Source organism: Acipenser ruthenus, chromosome 44 (assembly GCF_902713425.1).
Source record: "Acipenser ruthenus chromosome 44, fAciRut3.2 maternal haplotype, whole genome shotgun sequence".
Taxonomy (NCBI): Eukaryota; Metazoa; Chordata; class Actinopteri; order Acipenseriformes; family Acipenseridae; genus Acipenser; species Acipenser ruthenus.
Window position 1 is genome coordinate 4350826 of NC_081232.1, and position 16136 is coordinate 4366961.

Genomic DNA, 16136 nt, shown 5'->3' on the forward strand with positions numbered 1-16136 from the left:
CTCTCGTTTGTAAACTTTCTTATGTTCTTATGTTCTTATGAATAAGCCTGATCTCGCCTGATCTCGTCTGATCTCAGAAGCTAATCAATCTTGGGCTTGGTTAGTACTTGGATGGGAGACCACCTGGGAATATCAAGTGCTGCAGGCATTACATTTTACAATTGAAATGTGTGGAGGACAAAAGGAAATTTTGGAGGAATCACCCCCAGCTCACTAAACATAAAAGTCATGAAAGCAGAAATGCAATTGCCTGCGGCCACACCACCTTGAATAAGCCTGATCTCGTCTGATCTCAGAAGCTAAGCAATGTTGGGCTTGGTTAGTATTTGGATGGGAGACCACCTGGGAATATCAAGTGCTGCAGGCATTACATTTTTGTAATTACATTTTACAATTGAAATGTGTGGAGGACAAAAGGAAATTTTGGAGGAATCACCCCCAGCTCCCTAAACATAAAAGTCATGAAAGCAGAAATGCAATCGCCTGCGGCCACACCACCTTGAATAAGCCTGATCTCAGAAGCTAAGCAATGTTGGGCTTGGTTAGTACTTGGATGGGAGACCACCTGGGAATATCAAGTGCTGCAGGCATTACATTTTTGTAATTACATTTTACAATTGAAATGTGTGGAGGACAAAAGGAAATTTTGGAGGAATCACCCCCAGCTCACTAAACATAAAAGTCATGAAAGCAGAAATGCAATCGCCTGCGGCCACACCACCTTGAATAAGCCTGATCTCGTCTGATCTCAGAAGCTAAGCAATGTTGGGCTTGGTTAGTACTTGGATGGAAGACCACCTGGGAATATCAAGTGCTGCAGCTAAAACATTTTTGTAATTACATTTTACAATTGAAATGTGTGGACGACAAAAGGAAATTTTGGAGGAATCACCCCCAGCTCACTAAACATAAAAGTCATGAAAGCAGAAATGCAATCGCCTGCGGCCACACCACCTTGAATAAGCCTGATCTCGCCTGATCTCAGAAGGTAAGCAATGTTGGGCTTGGTTAGTACTTGGATGGTAGACCACCTGGGAATATCAAGTGCTGCAGGCATTACATTTTACAATTGAAATGTGTGGAGGACAAAAGGAAATTTTGGAGGAATCACCCCCAGCTCCCTAAACATAAAAGTCATGAAAGCAGAAATGCAATCGCCTGCGGCCACACCACCTTGTATAAGCCTGATTTCGTCTGATCTCAGAAGCTAAGCAGTGTTGGGCTTGGTTAGTACTTGGATGGGAGACCACCTGGGAATATCACGTGCTGCAGGCATTACATTTTTGTAATTACATTTTACAATTGAAATGTGTGGAGGACAAAAGGAAATTTTGGAGGAATCACCCCCAGCTCACTAAACATAAAAGTCATGAAAGCAGAAATGCAATCGCCTGCGGCCACACCACCTTGAATAAGCCTGATCTCGTCTGATCTCAGAAGCTAAGCAATGTTGGGCTTGGTTAGTACTTGGATGGGAGACCACCTGGGAATATCAAGTGCTGCAGGCATTACATTTTACAATTGAAATGTGTGGAGGACAAAAGGAAATTTTGGAGGAATCACCCCCAGCTCACTAAACATAAAAGTCATGAAAGCAGAAATGCAATCGCCTGCGGCCACACCACCTTGAATAAGCCTGATCTCGTCTGATCTCAGAAGCTAAGCAATGTTGGGCTTGGTTAGTACTTGGATGGGAGACCACCTGGCAACATCAAGTGCTGCAGGCATTACATTTTTGTAATTACATTTTACAATTGAAATGTGTGGAGGACAAAAGGAAATTTTGGAGGAATCACCCCCAGCTCACTAAACATAAAAGTCATGAAAGCAGAAATGCAATCGCCTGCGGCCACACCACCTTGAATAAGTCTGATCTCGTCTGATCTCAGAAGCTAAGCAATGTTGGGCTTGGTTAGTACTTGGATGGGAGACCACCTGGGAATATCAAGTGCTGCAGGCATTACATTTTACAATTGAAATGTGTGGAGGACAAAAGGAAATTTTGGCGGAATCACCCCCAGCTCACTAAACATAAAAGTCATGAAAGCAGAAATGCAATCGCCTGCGGCCACACCACCTTGAATAAGCCTGATCTCGTCTGATCTCAGAAGCTAAGCAATGTTGGGCTTGGTTAGTACTTGGATGTGAGACCACCTGGGAATATCAAGTGCTGCAGGCATTTCATTTTTGTAATTACATTTTACAATTGAAATGTGTGGAGGACAAAAGGAAATTTTGGAGGAATCACTCCCAGCTCACTAAACATAAAAGTCATGATAGCAGAAATGCAATCGCCTGCGGCCAAACCACCTTGAATAAGCCTGATCTCGTCTGATCTCAGAAGCTAAGCAATGTTGGGCTTGGTTAGTACTTGGATGGGAGACCACCTGGGAATATCAAGTGCTGCAGGCATTACATTTTAAAATTGAAATGTGTGGAGGACAAAAGATTTTGGAGGAATCACCCCCACCTCACTAAACATAAAAGTCATGAAAGCAAAAACACAATCGCATTGCGGCCACACCACCTTGAATAAGCCTGATCTCGTCTGATCTCAGAAGCTAAGCAATGTTGGGCTTGGTTAGTACTTGGATGGGAGACCACCTGGGAATATCAAGTGCTGCAGGCATTACATTTTTGTAATTACATTTTACAATTGAAATGTGTGGAGGACAAAAGGAAATTTTGGAGGAATCACCCCCAGCTCACTAAACATAAAAGTCATGAAAGCAGAAATGCAATCGCCTGCGGCCACACCACCTTGAATAAGCCTGATCTCATCTGATCTCAGAAGCTAAGCAATGTTGGGCTTGGTTATTACTTGGATGGGAGACCACCTTGGAATATCAAGTGCTGCAGGCATTACATTTTACAATTGAAATGTGTGGAGGACAAAAGGAAATTTTGGAGGAATCACCCCCAGCTCACTAAACATAAAAGTCATGAAAGCAGAAATGCAAACGCCTGCGGCCACACCACCTTGAATAAGCCTGATCTCGCCTGATCTCGTCTGATCTCAGAAGCTAAGCAATGTTGGGCTTGGTTAGTACTTGGATGGGAGACCACCTGGGAATATCAAGTGCTGCAGGCATTACTTTTTTGTAATTACATTTTACAATTGAAATGTGTGGAGGACAAAAGGAAATTTTGGAGGAATCACCCCCAGCTCACTAAACATAAAAGTCATGAAAGCAGAAATGCAATCGCCTGCGGCCACACCACCTTGAATAAGCCTGATCTCGTCTGATCTCAGAATCTAAGAAATGTTGGGCTTGGTTAGTACTTGGATGGGAGACCACCTGGGAATATCAAGTGCTGCAGGCATTACATTTTACAATTGAAATGTGTGGAGGACAAAAGGACATTTTGGAGGAATCACCCCCAGCTCACTAAACATAAAAGTCATGAAAGCAGAAATGCAATCGCATGCGGCCACAGCACCTTGAATAATCCTGATCTCGCCAGATCTCATCTGATCTCAGACGCTAAGCAATGTTGTGCTTGGTTAGTACTTGGATGGGAGACCACCTGGGAATATCAAGTGCTGCAGGCATTACATTTTACAATTGAAATGTGTGGAGGACAAAAGGAAATTTTGGAGGAATCAACCCCAGCTCACTAAACATAAAAGTCATGAAAGCAGAAATGCAATCGCCTGCGGCCACACCACCTTGAATAAGCCTGATCTCGTCTGATCTCAGAAGCTAAGCAATGTTGGTCTTGTTTAGTACTTGGATGGGAGACCACCTGGGAATATCAAGTGCTGCAGGCATTACATTTTACAATTGAAATGTGTGGAGGACAAAAGGAAATTTTGGAGGAATCAACCCCAGCTCACTAAACATAAAAGTCATGAAAGCAGAAATGCAATCGCCTCCGGCCACACCACCTTGAATAAGCCTGATCTCGCCTGATCTCGTCTGATCTCAGAAGCTAAGCAATGTTGGGCTTGGTTAGTACTTGGATGGGAGACCACCTGGGAATATCAAGTGCTGCAGGCATTACATTTTACAATTGAAATATGTGGAGGACAAAAGGACATTTTGGAGGAATCACCCCCAGCTCACTAAACATAAAAGTCATGAAAGCAGAAATGCAATCGCCTGCGGCCACACCACCTTGAATAAGCCTGATCTCGTCTGATCTCAGAAGCTAAGCAATGTTGGGCTTGGTTAGTACTTGGATGGGAGACCACCTGGGAATATCAAGTGCTGCAGGCATTACATTTTACAATTGAAATGTGTGGAGGACAAAAGGAAATTTTGGAGGAATCACCCCCAGCTCACTAAACATAAAAGTCATGAAAGCAGAAATGCAATCGCCTGCGGCCACACCACCTTGAATAAGCCTGCTCTCGCCTGATCTCGTCTGATCTCAGAAGCTAAGCAATGTTGGGCTTGGTTAGTACTTGGATGGGAGACCACCTGGGAATATCAAGTGCTGCAGGCATTACATTTTACAATTGAAATGTGTGGAGGACAAAAGGACATTTTGGAGGAATCACCAACAGCTCACTAAACATAAAAGTCATGAAAGCAGAAATGCAATCGCCTGCGGCCACACCACCTTGAATAAGCCTGGTGCATTGTGGGCTTGGTCAGGTGATTAGAGGAGGAAGCTACACTGCTTGTTAGAGAGAGAGTGAGTTGTTTTTTTTCTTTACTATTTATATTGTTTTTTTGTTGTTTTATTGTTTGTTTGTCTATTAATTTTGACTGAGTTGGCTCCCCTGCAGCTTCGTGCTGTTCAGGGGAAGCCTTTGAAGCTATGGAATCAGTAAAAATGCAGGCTCGTGTACAGAGGCCTGCTTTTGGAAGAAAATTATACAGCAAGGAAGCAACAGTTATTATTGATGTTTCCAGTTTAGAAAAAGTTACTGCAATGGAAATAGTAGATGCTGTTCATGTCCTTTGTGGTGTGGGTGTTTGTTTAGCCTGCAGACCGCGTGGTAATCAAGAATTTGAACTTACCATGGAAACTAAAGAGCAGGCTGCTCTCTTGCAAGATGGTTTGGATATTAAAGGAGATCATTGTTCCTGTCGGTGGTTATATGCACAAGATGTGGTTGTTTCCTTTTTACATTTGCCAGCATATATTGCTGATGGTGACATTATTTCCAAACTGGAGAGTTGGGGAGTAAATATTGTTTCGGATATTAAACGCCGTGTTTATCCTAATACTTCAGTGGCTGATGGAACGCGATTTGTTCGTGTCAAGTTCCCTAGAACTGTTATGTCTTTGCCATATAGCACAAAGTTTGATACAGTGGAAGGTCCTAAATATTTTCGGGTGTTGCATGACAGACAGGAGCGGGTTTGTCACATGTGCCTTCTGCCAGGACATGTGGTGTCATCATGCCCTTCATTCACGTGCTTTGAGTGCGGACAACAGGGGCATTACGCTCGGTCCTGTAGAGCAGTACGCTGCGATGACTGCCACCATGCTCTGTTGAGCTGCATTTGTCTGGATGCGGAGGATGGTGCTGCTGGGAACGGGGGCATGGAGGGAGAGGTGGCAGTTGTGCTTTCACAGCAGGGTGAAGAGGGGGAGTTGAAAGAGCAGCCAGAGGAAGGGGAGGCTGCAGCTGAGCTAATGGAGATGGCGTTGAGGGATGAGCGATTGGAGACGGTGCCTGACGCAGAGGACGTGCATCATGTGGAGGGAGAGCTGGGCACGGCTGCGGAGGCAGTGGAGAGTGTGTCTGCTGTAGCAGTACTTGTGGAGGAAGCAGTGGATGAAGGTGGTGGAGGAAGCTTACAAGAGGATAGGGAGGAGGTGGAGTCGTGTACACGTGATCGGAATGTTAGACTGGCCAAGATAAGCAGAAGACGGGACCGGGCCAAAATTAAGCCAAACATTGGGAACATTTCAACAAGGGTGGTGAGTAAAAGTAAAAATGTATCTGGTGTGAGGGGGGAATTATTTAAAAAGGGAATGGAGGAATATGTGCGGGAGGGAAGATTCCATGTCTTATCTGAAGAGGAAGCGTAATGGCTGTGACTCTGTTCATTTACTTTTTTCTTTTTGCAGTTATGATCTCAATAGTGTCTTTAAATGTTAATGGGTTGCGGGACATTGTTAAGTTCAAAAATATTATTTTGACTGTACCAGCTGCTGATGTAATTTGTTTCCAAGAAACATTTTGGGATGATAATATTGTTAATGTTATTAGGAGTGAATGGGATGGGGATGTTTATTGTAGTAATGCTGTTACTTGTAGGAGGGGGGTGGCAACTTTAGTGAGGAGGGGTTTTTGTGATCGGGTTATGTTTTTGGGAAAGGACATTGAAGGGAGGAGTTTAACAGTTCAGATCAAATTGGTGAATACAATCATAGATTTGGTCAATATTTATGCTCCCAATGAAGTAAAAGATAGGGAGCGTTTTCTTAAAGGGTTGCGGGGGCATCTTACTTCTGATAATAGAATTGTGGTAGGGGATTTTAATGTTATGTTAAGCAGAATAGATCTTGCACAGGGGATGGTATATAAGGCTGACACTTCTAGGAAATCACTGGTCCACCTTATGGATGAGTTTCATTATGTTGATTTCTGGAGGTGCAGACATGGTGCTAAGAGAGATTTTTCCCGACGACAGATGGTTGAAGGGGTTTTGAAGCAGAGTCGCATAGATTTTGGGTTGTGCCATGTTGATTTTATTGCCAATATAGGAAGGGTTTTTTATAAGTACAACTCATTTAGTGATCATGCTGCATTTCACTTTCAAATTCACACTGAGAAATTGAATAAGGGACTGGGGGTGTGGTGTTTTAATGTGCAATATTTGAAAGAGCTCTCGTTTTGTGAAAGTATAAAAGAGCTCATTAGAGTTGGAATGCAGTGTCCCCTTTTTAATACGGATAAGAGAGTTTGGTGGGATAATCTGAAGTATGATTTGAAATTATTTTGCATTTCATATGGCATTGAGAGGCAGAGAGTGAATTTTAGTAGAGAGAGGGAACTTCGAGAGGCTCTGACACATGAGTTCAATAAGGCAGCAGAGAGTGGGGAGGGGAACAGCAACAGAATATTAGAAATCCAGGAGCTGTTGAGGGATTTTGAACAGGAGAAGTGTATGGGGGCCATTGTCAGGAGTAGGGCTAGGTATGTGGTCGAAGGAGAACGAAGTACTAAGTTTTTCTTTGGTTTGGAGTCCTTTACGCAGCGATCCTCTTATATTGGGGAACTGTTAACATCGACGGGCGAAAGGATCAGTGATACAGTGAAAATATTGGATGAAGTATGCACTTTTTATAAAAGTCTCTTTCAATCACAGGGCACAGTCAGGACAGAGAGAGAGACATTGCTATCCTATATAGATAAAACAGTTAGTGACAGTGATAGGGTGAAGTGTGATAGTGAGGTCACTTTGTCAGAGATTGAGGAGGCTTTAGCAGGCATGAAGACTAATAAAAGCCCAGGTTCGGATGGGTTCCCAATTGAATTTTATAGGGCTTTTAAAGAGATGCTGGGGTCAATTTTAGTGAAGGTGTACAAGGAGATTCAGGAGGATGGGTTGTTGAGTCCCACAATGAGGAGGAGTATTATTACTTTAATTTACAAAAAGCAGGGTGACCCTGCTCTTCTTAAGAATTATAGGCCTTTAAGCTTGCTTAATTGTGACTATAAGATCTTGACACGAGTTTTTGCCAATAGGTTGAAGGGGGTAATGCCTACAATCATTTCACACTCTCAGACGTATTGTGTAGCAGGTAGGGATATAGCAGACACGGTCTGTTCCCTCAGGGATGTGGTGGGATTTCTTGTGGGGCAGAAAGCAGATGGATACATCTTGAAACTAGATCAAGAGAAGGCATTTGATCGAGTGGAGCATGACTATTTATTGGCTGTTCTTAAAGGGTTTGGGTTTGGGGATGGATTTGTCTCTTGGGTCCGGACGTTTTATACAGACATTTTTAGCTGTGTCAAGTGTAATGGGTTTCTTACTGGGTATTTTTCTGTAGAAAGGTCAGTGTGACAGGGTTGCCCTCTGTCTGCACTATTATATTCTATTATTTCAGAGCCCTTGAGCCTGGCTATTAAATGTACAAGTGGCATAGAAGCAGTCCCTGTGCCAGGGAGCACAGCTCCCTCTTTGATTTATCAATATGCTGACGACACGACATTTACTGTATCCAGTTTAAGCAGCATACCTCTTATTATGAAAGTGGTTGATTCTTATTGTGCTGCCTCAGGTGCCAAAGTTAATATGGCTAAGTCTGAACTTTTGTCTGTGGGTTGTGGTGATGCTGCTGCACTGTCCAGTTTGCCCTTTAAATTGGTCACTGATAAGGTGAAGGTTTTAGGGGTGTATGTGGGGGTGGATGAGAAGACAGTTGTAGACTACACTTGGACTGAAAAGATTGCTAAAATGAGAGCGAGGTTGAATCTGTGGAGTTCCCGGGGCCTGACTCTGAAAGGGAAAGTGTTGGTTTTGAACAGTCTGTTTTTGTCAATGCTGTGGTACACTTTATGTGTAATGGAGCTCCCAGGTTGGGTGGAGAGGGAGATAAAGACCCTCATAGTGCGATATTTGTGGGATGGGAAGCCCCCCAAAATCAGCTATAATACCATTATAGGGGAGGTTAAGAAAGGGGGGTTGATGCTTGCTGATCCAGTGCTGAAAAAGAATAGTTTTCGTGTGAAACTGGTAAGGAAGTATTTGGATCCCAGTAATGTGAGTCTGTGGAAATATTTTATGACTCATTTTTTGGGTTTGTGTGGGGGGTTGGGAATGGGGAAGGAACTGTTATTTATGAGATTGAAGCCAAGCATGATTGTTGGCATTCCCTATTTTTATAAAGAAGTTTTATTAGCTTGGTCAGTTTTTTTGAGATTTGTTTCTTTTGTTCCGGAAAACAAGGGGCAAATGCTACACTCTCCCTACCCCCCCACTCGACCTCTCCGCTCCGCCTGCACTAGAAGACTAGCTCTACCACCGCTACGCTCCCCTGCCTCCAAAGCCCGCTCCTTCTCCACCCTTGCTACGCAGTGGTGGAATGACCTTCCTACAGATGTCAGGACTGCCCAGTCCCTGACCACATTCCGGCGCCTCCTTAAGACCCACCTCTTCAAAGAGCACCTGTAGAACTCCTCTGTTTGTATCCTGGGACACTATCACCCTTCATGTAAATGTGCTTTATTTTGCTCTTATCAGCCCCCTATTTTACTGCATTTAATCCTGTACTTCAGAATACTGTAATCTGCCAAGTTTTTAACCTGTAGTACTTTGTATTTAATCACATCCTGATGTAACTATCACTATTTAATCATATCCTGATGTAACTATCACTATTACCTGCTGTATTATTGAATTGTGGTTTGTCAAACTTGTACTTTGCTTGAACAAAAGTTATTGTATTTCTTGCTCTTATTGTATTACTTGTATTGTAACGCTTGAAATGTTTTTGCTTACGATTGTAAGTCGCCCTGGATAAGGGCGTCTGCTAAGAAATAAATAATAATAATAATAATAGAACAACCATTGTTTTTAAATCCCTTACTTACAGTAGAAGGTGAGGCAGTTTATGACAAGTGTTTTCTGGATGCTGGCATTGTCAAGATCAAAGATGTTATGTATGAAGTAAGGGAAGGTTTCTTGCCTCTACAGGCAGTAGTGGATATGGTTCAGGAGGCCGATGAGGACGTATCAGTAGAAACTATTCAGAAGGTTTTTGCTAAGATTAAGAGCGCAATACCTCCAAGCTGGGTGTCAGTGATTGATAAAGGGCAAGCAGAGCGAGAAGGGGAAGGGGTAATATTTCCAAGGATGTTTTTTCAGAAGGGGAGGGAGACTTTTAGTATTTTGGAGGGGACAACTAACATATTTTTCAAGTTTTTCTTGAGCATGGTTTTTAAGAAGCCCACGTCAGAGAACTTTTGGGGTGCCATATTTCCTGAGATTGTGCCTTCTACAATTTGGTGCAATGTTCGTTTGCCATTTCTGCCTCCTCAATATGAAGCTTTGGACTACAAACTGAGGCATAACTGTCTATTTACTAAAAAACTATTGTATAGACTGCACCTCACAGAGTCTGCATTGTGTTCAGTGTGCGGAACAAGGGAAGAAGGGCTTCAACATTTGTTTCTGAACTGTACTGGGCTGGGGGGTTTTAAAGAGTTTTTAGGAATGATAATTGAAGGGCTATTTAAGTCTGCAGACCTGGGTGTGTTAAATCTCTTGTCTTGGGATGATTTCTTTCTTTTTGGTTTACATACTCAGGTTGAGAATGTCAATGTTTTTGTTGTCAATTTGTTTCTCAGTTATGCCAGGTATACTATCTGGCAAAGAAGGAATCTGATGCAATATCATGGCAGGAATCTCAACATTGTTAAACTTTATGTCACTAATCTGAAAAAGAATGTTTCAGATATATTCTTTTACTGTAAAAGTGTGGGTTGTATGAAGCGATTTGATGATTTGATATTGTATAATAATGTTTTTCTTAGGATGGAGGGGGATGGGCTTGTTTTTTGTTTGTGAACATGTGTCTTCTCAGTGATGATTTTTGAATGGTATATTTGAAATACTGATTTTCTGTTTATCATATGAATCTTAGAGAAAAATGCAATCGCCTGCGGCCACACCACCTTGAATAAGCTTGATCTCGTCTGATCTCAGAAGCTAAGCAATGTTGGGCTTGGTTAGTACTTGGATGGGAGACCACCTGGGAATATCAAGTGCTGCAGGCATTACATTTTACATTTGAAATGTGTGGAGGACAAAAGGAAATTTTGGAGGAATCACCCCCAGCTCAATAAACATAAAAGGCATGAAAGCAGAAATGCAATCGCCTGCGCCACACCACCTTGAATAAGCCTGATCTCGTCTGATCTCAGAAGCTAAGCAATGTTGGGCTTGGTTAGTACTTGGATGGGAGGCCACCTGGGAATATCAAGTGCTGCAGGCATTACATTTTACAATTGAAATGTGTGGAGGACAAAAGGAAATTTTGGAGGAATCACCCCCAGCTCACTAAACATAAAAGTCATGAAAGCAGAAATGCAATCGCCTGCGGCCACACCACCTTAAATAAGCCTGATCTCGTCTGATCTCAGAAGCTAAGCAATGTTGGGCTTGGTTAGTACTTGGATCGGAGGCCACCTGGGAATATCAAGTGCTGCAGGCATTACATTTTACAATTGAAATGTGTGGAGGACAAAAGGAAATTTTGGAGGAATCACCCCCAGCTCACTAAACATAAAAGTCATGAAAGCAGAAATGCAATCGCCTGCGGCCACACCACCTTGAATAAGCCTGATCTCGCCTGATCTCGTCTGATCTCAGAAGCTAAGCAATGTTGGGTTTGGTTAGTACTTGGATGGGAGACCACTTGGGAATATCAAGTGCTGCAGGCATTATATTTTTGTAATTACATTTTACAATTGAAATGTGTGGACAAAAGGAAATTTTGGAGGAATCACCCCCAGCTCACTAAACATAAAAGTCATGAAAGCAGAAATGCAACCGCCTGCGGCCACACCACCTTGTATAAGCCTGATATCAGAAGCTGAGCAATGTTGGGCTTGGTTAGTACTTGGATGGGAGACCACCTGGGAATATCAAGTGCTGCAGGCATTACATTTTACAATTGAAATGTGTGGAGGACAAAAGGAAATTTTGGAGGAATCACCCCCAGCTCAATAAACATAAAAGTCATGAAAGCAGAAATGCAATCGCCTGCGGCCACACCACCTTGAATAAGCCTGATCTCGTTTGATCTCAGAAGCTAAGCAATGTTGGGCTTGGTTTGTACTTGGATGGGAGACCACCTGGGAATATCAAGTGCTGCAGGCATTACATTTTTGTAATTACATTTTACAATTGAAATGTGTGGAGGACAAAATGAAATTTTGGAGGAATCACCCCCAGCTCACTAAACATAAAAGTCATGAAAGCAGAAATGCAATCGCCTGCGGCCACACCACCTTGAATAAGCCTGATCTCGTCTGATCTCAGAAGCTAAGCAATGTTGGGCTTGCTTAGTACTTGGATGGGAGACCACCTGGGAATATCAAGTGCTGCAGGCATTACATTTTATAATTGAAATGTGTGGAGGACAAAAGGAAATTTTGGAGGAATCACCCCCAGCTCACTAAACATAAAAGTCATGAAAGCAGAAATGCAATCGCCTGCGGCCACACCACCTTGAATAAGCCTGATCTCAGAAGCTAAGCAATGTTGGGCTTGGTTAGTACTTGGATGGGAGACCACCTGGGAATATCAAGTGCTGCAGGCATTACATTTTACAATTGAAATGTGTGGAGGACAAAAGGAAATTTTGGAGGAATCACCCCCAGCTCACTAAACATAAAAGTCATGAAAGCAGAAATGCAATCGCCTGCGGCCACACCACCTTGAATAAGCCTGATCTCGTCTGATCTCAGAAGCTAAGCAATGTTGGGCTTGGTTAGTACTTGGATGGGAGACCACCTGGGAATATCAAGTGCTGCAGGCATTACATTTTTGTCATTACATTTTACAATAGAAATGTGTGGAGGACAAAAGGAAATTTTGGAGGAATCACCCCCAGCTCACTAAACATAAAAGTCATGAAAGCAGAAATGCAATCGCCTGCGGCCACACCTCCTTGAATAAGCCTGATCTCGTCTGATCTCAGAAGCTAAGCAATGTTGGGCTTGGTTAGTACTTGGATGGGAGACCACCTGGGAATATCAAGTGCTGTAGGCATTACATTTTTGTAATTACATTTTACAATTGAAATGTGTGGAGGACAAAAGGAAATTTTGGAGGAATCACCCCCAGCTCACTAAACATAAAAGTCATGAAAGCAGAAATGCAATCGCCTGCGGCCACACCACCTTGAATAAGCCTGATCTCGTCTGATCTCAGAAGCTAAGCAATGTTGGGCTTGGTTAGTACTTGGATGGGAGACCACCTGGGAATATCAAGTGCTGCAGGCATTACATTTTTGTAATTACATTTTACAATTGAAATGTGTGGAGGACAAAAGGAAATTTTGGAGGAATCACCCCCAGCTCACTAAACATAAAAGTCATGAAAGCAGAAATGCAATCGCCTGCGGCCACACCACCTTGAATAAGCCTGATCTCGTCTGATCTCAGAAGCTAAGCAATGTTGGGCTTGGTTAGTACTTGGATGGGAGACCACCTGGGAATATCAAGTGCTGCAGGCATTACATTTTTGTAATTACATTTTACAATTGAAATGTGTGGAGGACAAAAGGAAATTTTGGAGGAATCACCCCCAGCTCACTAAACATAAAAGTCATGAAAGCAGAAATGCAATCGCCTGCGGCCACACCACCTTGAATAAGCCTGATCTCGTCTGATCTCAGAAGCTAAGCAATGTTGGGCTTGGTTAGTACTTGGATGGGAGACCACCTGGGAATATCAAGTGCTGCAGGCATTACATTTTTGTAATTACATTTTATAATTGAAATGTGTGGAGGACAAAAGGAAATTTTGGAGGAATCACCCCCAGCTCACTAAACATAAAAGTCATGAAAGCAGAAATGCAATCGCCTGCGGCCACACCACCTTGAATAAGCCTGATCTCAGAAGCTAAGCAATGTTGGGCTTGTTTAGTACTTGGATGGGAGACCACCTGGGAATATCAAGTGCTGCAGGCATTACATTTTACAATTGAAATGTGTGGAGGACAAAAGGAAATTTTGGAGGAATCACCCCCAGCTCACTAAACATAAAAGTCATGAAAGCAGAAATGCAATCGCCTGCGGCCACACCACCTTGAATAAGCCTGATCTCGTCTGATCTCAGAAGCTAAGCAATGTTGGGCTTGGTTAGTACTTGGATGGGAGACCACCTGGGAATATCAAGTGCTGCAGGCATTACATTTTACAATTGAAATGTGTGGAGGACAAAAGGAAATTTTGGAGGAATCACCCCCAGCTCACTAAACATAAAAGTCATGAAAGCAGAAATGCAATCGCCTGCGGCCACACCACCTTGAATAAGCCTGATCTCGTCTGATCTCAGAAGCTAAGCAATGTTGGGCTTGGTTAGTACTTGGATGGGAGACCACCTGGGAATATCAAGTCCTGCAGGCATTACATTTTTGTAATTACATTTTACAATTGAAATGTGTGGAGGACAAAAGGAAATTTTGGAGGAATCACCCCCAGCTCACTAAACATAAAAGTCATGAAAGCAGAAATGCAATCGCCTGCGGCCACACCACCTTGAATAAGCCTGATCTCGTCTGATCTCAGAAGCTAAGCAATGTTGGGCTTGGTTAGTACTTGGATGGGAGACCACCTGGGAATATCAAGTGCTGCAGGCATTACATTTTACAATTGAAATGTGTGGAGGACAAAAGGAAATTTTGGAGGAATCACCCCCAGCTCACTAAACATAAAAGTCATGAAAGCAGAAATGCAATCGCCTGCGGCCACACCACCTTGAATAAGCCTGATCTCGTCTGATCTCAGAAGCTAAGCAATGTTGGGCTTGGTTAGTACTTGGATGGGAGACCACCTGGGAATATCAAGTGCTGCAGGCATTACATTTTTGTAATTACATTTTACATTTGAAATGTGTGGAGGACAAAAGGAAATTTTGGAGGAATCACCCCCAGCTCACTAAACATAAAAGTCATGAAAGCAGAAATGCAATCGCCTGCGGCCACACCACCTTGAATAAGCCTGATCTCGTCTGATCTCAGAAGCTAAGCAATGTTGGGCTTGGTTAGTACTTGGATGGGAGACCACCTGGGAATATCAAGTGCTGCAGGCATTACATTTTACAATTGAAATGTGTGGAGGACAAAAGGAAATTTTGGAGGAATCACCCCCAGCTCACTAAACATAAAAGTCATGAAAGCAGAAATGCAATCGCCTGCGGCCACACCACCTTGAATAAGCCTGATCTCGTCTGATCTCAGAAGCTAAGCAATGTCGGGCTTGGTTAGTACTTGGATGGGAGACCACCTGGGAATATCAAGTGCTGCAGGCATTACATTTTACAATTGAAATGTGTGGAGGACAAAAGGAAATTTTGGAGGAATCACCCCCAGCTCACTAAACATAAAAGTCATGAAAGCAGAAATGCAATCGCCTGCGGCCACACCACCTTGAATAAGCCTGATCTCGTCTGATCTCAGAAGCTAAGCAATGTTGGGCTTGTATAGTACTTGGATGGGAGACCACCTGGGAATATCAAGTGCTGCAGGCATTACATTTTACAATTGAAATGTGTGGAGGACAAAAGGAAATTTTGGAGGAATCACCCCCAGCTCACTAAACATAAAAGTCATGAAAGCAGAACAGCAATCGCCTGCGGCCACACCACCTTGAATAAGCCTGATCTCGTCTGATCTCAGAAGCTAAGCAATGTTGGGCTTGGTTAGTACTTGGATGGGAGACCACCTGGGAATATCAAGTGCTGCAGGCATTACATTTTTGTAATTACATTTTACAATTGAAATGTGTGGAGGACAAAAGGAAATTTTGGAGGAATCACCCCCAGCTCACTAAACATAAAAGTCATGAAAGCAGAAATGCAATCGCCTGCGGCCACACCACCTTGAATAAGCCTGATCTCGTCTGATCTCAGAAGCTAAGCAATGTTGGGCTTGGTTAGTACTTGGATGGGAGACCACCTGGGAATATCAAGTGCTGCAGGCATTACATTTTACAATTGAAATGTGTGGAGGACAAAAGGAAATTTTGGAGGAATCACCCCCAGCTCACTAAACATAAAAGTCATGAAAGCAGAAATGCAATCGCCTGCGGCCACACCACCTTGAATAAGCCTGATCTCATCTGATCTCAGAAGCTAAGCAATGTTGGGCTTGGTTAGTACTTGGATGGGAGACCACCTGGGAATATCAAGTGCTGCAGGCATTACATTTTTGTAATTACATTTTACAATTGAAATGTGTGGAGGACAAAAGGAAATTTTGGAGGAATCACCCCCAGCTCACTAAACATAAAAGTCATGAAAGCAGAAATGCAATCGCCTGCGGCCACACCACCTTGAATAAGCCTGATCTCGTCTGATCTCAGAAACTAAGCAATGTTGGGCTTGGTTAGTACTTGGATGGGAGACCACCTGGGAATATCAAGTGCTGCAGTCATTACATTTTTGTAATTACATTTTACAATTGAAATGTGTGGAGGACAAAAGGAAATTTTGG

At 43.0% G+C, this 16136-nt stretch overlaps 29 non-coding genes and 15 pseudogenes across 29 annotated transcripts; all 44 read left to right on the forward strand.

The window, feature by feature from the left end:
* Positions 1 to 248: 248 nt before the first annotated feature.
* On the forward strand, positions 249 to 367 carry LOC131711150 (5S ribosomal RNA). The gene has a single exon (XR_009313032.1). It is a non-coding gene; the product is annotated as a 5S ribosomal RNA (ribosomal RNA).
* Positions 368 to 481: 114 nt separating this feature from the next.
* Positions 482 to 590, forward strand: LOC131714918 (5S ribosomal RNA; annotated as a pseudogene).
* A 114-nt stretch (positions 591 to 704) lies between these two features.
* On the forward strand, positions 705 to 823 carry LOC131713669 (5S ribosomal RNA; annotated as a pseudogene).
* A 114-nt stretch (positions 824 to 937) lies between these two features.
* Positions 938 to 1056, forward strand: LOC131713616 (5S ribosomal RNA; annotated as a pseudogene).
* A 100-nt stretch (positions 1057 to 1156) lies between these two features.
* Positions 1157 to 1275, forward strand: LOC131713698 (5S ribosomal RNA; annotated as a pseudogene).
* A 114-nt stretch (positions 1276 to 1389) lies between these two features.
* On the forward strand, positions 1390 to 1508 carry LOC131717597 (5S ribosomal RNA). The gene has a single exon (XR_009316486.1). It is a non-coding gene; the product is annotated as a 5S ribosomal RNA (ribosomal RNA).
* Positions 1509 to 1608: 100 nt separating this feature from the next.
* Positions 1609 to 1727, forward strand: LOC131713052 (5S ribosomal RNA). Its single transcript, XR_009314939.1, has one exon. It is a non-coding gene; the product is annotated as a 5S ribosomal RNA (ribosomal RNA).
* Positions 1728 to 1841: 114 nt separating this feature from the next.
* On the forward strand, positions 1842 to 1960 carry LOC131711250 (5S ribosomal RNA). Its single transcript, XR_009313133.1, has one exon. It is a non-coding gene; the product is annotated as a 5S ribosomal RNA (ribosomal RNA).
* Positions 1961 to 2060: 100 nt separating this feature from the next.
* LOC131712767 (5S ribosomal RNA) lies at positions 2061 to 2179 on the forward strand. The gene has a single exon (XR_009314656.1). It is a non-coding gene; the product is annotated as a 5S ribosomal RNA (ribosomal RNA).
* A 114-nt stretch (positions 2180 to 2293) lies between these two features.
* LOC131720612 (5S ribosomal RNA) lies at positions 2294 to 2412 on the forward strand. Its single transcript, XR_009319509.1, has one exon. It is a non-coding gene; the product is annotated as a 5S ribosomal RNA (ribosomal RNA).
* A 98-nt stretch (positions 2413 to 2510) lies between these two features.
* Positions 2511 to 2629, forward strand: LOC131713555 (5S ribosomal RNA; annotated as a pseudogene).
* Positions 2630 to 2743: 114 nt separating this feature from the next.
* On the forward strand, positions 2744 to 2862 carry LOC131712902 (5S ribosomal RNA). Its single transcript, XR_009314789.1, has one exon. It is a non-coding gene; the product is annotated as a 5S ribosomal RNA (ribosomal RNA).
* A 100-nt stretch (positions 2863 to 2962) lies between these two features.
* LOC117408024 (5S ribosomal RNA) lies at positions 2963 to 3091 on the forward strand (annotated as a pseudogene).
* Positions 3092 to 3205: 114 nt separating this feature from the next.
* LOC131710589 (5S ribosomal RNA) lies at positions 3206 to 3324 on the forward strand. The gene has a single exon (XR_009312471.1). It is a non-coding gene; the product is annotated as a 5S ribosomal RNA (ribosomal RNA).
* Positions 3325 to 3424: 100 nt separating this feature from the next.
* Positions 3425 to 3553, forward strand: LOC131715858 (5S ribosomal RNA; annotated as a pseudogene).
* A 100-nt stretch (positions 3554 to 3653) lies between these two features.
* LOC131712142 (5S ribosomal RNA) lies at positions 3654 to 3772 on the forward strand. Its single transcript, XR_009314032.1, has one exon. It is a non-coding gene; the product is annotated as a 5S ribosomal RNA (ribosomal RNA).
* A 100-nt stretch (positions 3773 to 3872) lies between these two features.
* Positions 3873 to 4001, forward strand: LOC131714209 (5S ribosomal RNA; annotated as a pseudogene).
* A 100-nt stretch (positions 4002 to 4101) lies between these two features.
* On the forward strand, positions 4102 to 4220 carry LOC131717598 (5S ribosomal RNA). Its single transcript, XR_009316487.1, has one exon. It is a non-coding gene; the product is annotated as a 5S ribosomal RNA (ribosomal RNA).
* A 100-nt stretch (positions 4221 to 4320) lies between these two features.
* LOC131713362 (5S ribosomal RNA) lies at positions 4321 to 4449 on the forward strand (annotated as a pseudogene).
* Positions 4450 to 10571: 6122 nt separating this feature from the next.
* Positions 10572 to 10690, forward strand: LOC131710496 (5S ribosomal RNA). The gene has a single exon (XR_009312368.1). It is a non-coding gene; the product is annotated as a 5S ribosomal RNA (ribosomal RNA).
* A 100-nt stretch (positions 10691 to 10790) lies between these two features.
* On the forward strand, positions 10791 to 10908 carry LOC131714120 (5S ribosomal RNA; annotated as a pseudogene).
* A 100-nt stretch (positions 10909 to 11008) lies between these two features.
* LOC131714208 (5S ribosomal RNA) lies at positions 11009 to 11127 on the forward strand (annotated as a pseudogene).
* A 100-nt stretch (positions 11128 to 11227) lies between these two features.
* Positions 11228 to 11356, forward strand: LOC131714079 (5S ribosomal RNA; annotated as a pseudogene).
* A 111-nt stretch (positions 11357 to 11467) lies between these two features.
* LOC131716442 (5S ribosomal RNA) lies at positions 11468 to 11576 on the forward strand (annotated as a pseudogene).
* Positions 11577 to 11676: 100 nt separating this feature from the next.
* Positions 11677 to 11795, forward strand: LOC131711319 (5S ribosomal RNA). The gene has a single exon (XR_009313203.1). It is a non-coding gene; the product is annotated as a 5S ribosomal RNA (ribosomal RNA).
* A 114-nt stretch (positions 11796 to 11909) lies between these two features.
* LOC117407971 (5S ribosomal RNA) lies at positions 11910 to 12028 on the forward strand. Its single transcript, XR_004545216.2, has one exon. It is a non-coding gene; the product is annotated as a 5S ribosomal RNA (ribosomal RNA).
* Positions 12029 to 12128: 100 nt separating this feature from the next.
* Positions 12129 to 12237, forward strand: LOC131714919 (5S ribosomal RNA; annotated as a pseudogene).
* Positions 12238 to 12337: 100 nt separating this feature from the next.
* LOC131717600 (5S ribosomal RNA) lies at positions 12338 to 12456 on the forward strand. The gene has a single exon (XR_009316489.1). It is a non-coding gene; the product is annotated as a 5S ribosomal RNA (ribosomal RNA).
* A 114-nt stretch (positions 12457 to 12570) lies between these two features.
* Positions 12571 to 12689, forward strand: LOC131711914 (5S ribosomal RNA). The gene has a single exon (XR_009313803.1). It is a non-coding gene; the product is annotated as a 5S ribosomal RNA (ribosomal RNA).
* A 114-nt stretch (positions 12690 to 12803) lies between these two features.
* LOC131717601 (5S ribosomal RNA) lies at positions 12804 to 12922 on the forward strand. Its single transcript, XR_009316490.1, has one exon. It is a non-coding gene; the product is annotated as a 5S ribosomal RNA (ribosomal RNA).
* A 114-nt stretch (positions 12923 to 13036) lies between these two features.
* On the forward strand, positions 13037 to 13155 carry LOC131717602 (5S ribosomal RNA). Its single transcript, XR_009316491.1, has one exon. It is a non-coding gene; the product is annotated as a 5S ribosomal RNA (ribosomal RNA).
* Positions 13156 to 13269: 114 nt separating this feature from the next.
* On the forward strand, positions 13270 to 13388 carry LOC131717603 (5S ribosomal RNA). The gene has a single exon (XR_009316492.1). It is a non-coding gene; the product is annotated as a 5S ribosomal RNA (ribosomal RNA).
* A 114-nt stretch (positions 13389 to 13502) lies between these two features.
* On the forward strand, positions 13503 to 13611 carry LOC131715315 (5S ribosomal RNA; annotated as a pseudogene).
* Positions 13612 to 13711: 100 nt separating this feature from the next.
* LOC131717604 (5S ribosomal RNA) lies at positions 13712 to 13830 on the forward strand. Its single transcript, XR_009316493.1, has one exon. It is a non-coding gene; the product is annotated as a 5S ribosomal RNA (ribosomal RNA).
* Positions 13831 to 13930: 100 nt separating this feature from the next.
* Positions 13931 to 14049, forward strand: LOC131712491 (5S ribosomal RNA). The gene has a single exon (XR_009314382.1). It is a non-coding gene; the product is annotated as a 5S ribosomal RNA (ribosomal RNA).
* A 114-nt stretch (positions 14050 to 14163) lies between these two features.
* LOC131717605 (5S ribosomal RNA) lies at positions 14164 to 14282 on the forward strand. The gene has a single exon (XR_009316494.1). It is a non-coding gene; the product is annotated as a 5S ribosomal RNA (ribosomal RNA).
* Positions 14283 to 14382: 100 nt separating this feature from the next.
* Positions 14383 to 14501, forward strand: LOC131717606 (5S ribosomal RNA). The gene has a single exon (XR_009316495.1). It is a non-coding gene; the product is annotated as a 5S ribosomal RNA (ribosomal RNA).
* Positions 14502 to 14615: 114 nt separating this feature from the next.
* On the forward strand, positions 14616 to 14734 carry LOC131717607 (5S ribosomal RNA). The gene has a single exon (XR_009316496.1). It is a non-coding gene; the product is annotated as a 5S ribosomal RNA (ribosomal RNA).
* A 100-nt stretch (positions 14735 to 14834) lies between these two features.
* On the forward strand, positions 14835 to 14953 carry LOC131709858 (5S ribosomal RNA). The gene has a single exon (XR_009311722.1). It is a non-coding gene; the product is annotated as a 5S ribosomal RNA (ribosomal RNA).
* Positions 14954 to 15053: 100 nt separating this feature from the next.
* Positions 15054 to 15172, forward strand: LOC131709933 (5S ribosomal RNA). The gene has a single exon (XR_009311797.1). It is a non-coding gene; the product is annotated as a 5S ribosomal RNA (ribosomal RNA).
* A 100-nt stretch (positions 15173 to 15272) lies between these two features.
* On the forward strand, positions 15273 to 15391 carry LOC131717608 (5S ribosomal RNA). The gene has a single exon (XR_009316497.1). It is a non-coding gene; the product is annotated as a 5S ribosomal RNA (ribosomal RNA).
* A 114-nt stretch (positions 15392 to 15505) lies between these two features.
* Positions 15506 to 15624, forward strand: LOC131717609 (5S ribosomal RNA). The gene has a single exon (XR_009316498.1). It is a non-coding gene; the product is annotated as a 5S ribosomal RNA (ribosomal RNA).
* A 100-nt stretch (positions 15625 to 15724) lies between these two features.
* Positions 15725 to 15843, forward strand: LOC131717702 (5S ribosomal RNA). The gene has a single exon (XR_009316593.1). It is a non-coding gene; the product is annotated as a 5S ribosomal RNA (ribosomal RNA).
* A 114-nt stretch (positions 15844 to 15957) lies between these two features.
* Positions 15958 to 16076, forward strand: LOC131711181 (5S ribosomal RNA). The gene has a single exon (XR_009313064.1). It is a non-coding gene; the product is annotated as a 5S ribosomal RNA (ribosomal RNA).
* The last annotated feature ends 60 nt before the right edge of the window (positions 16077 to 16136 follow it).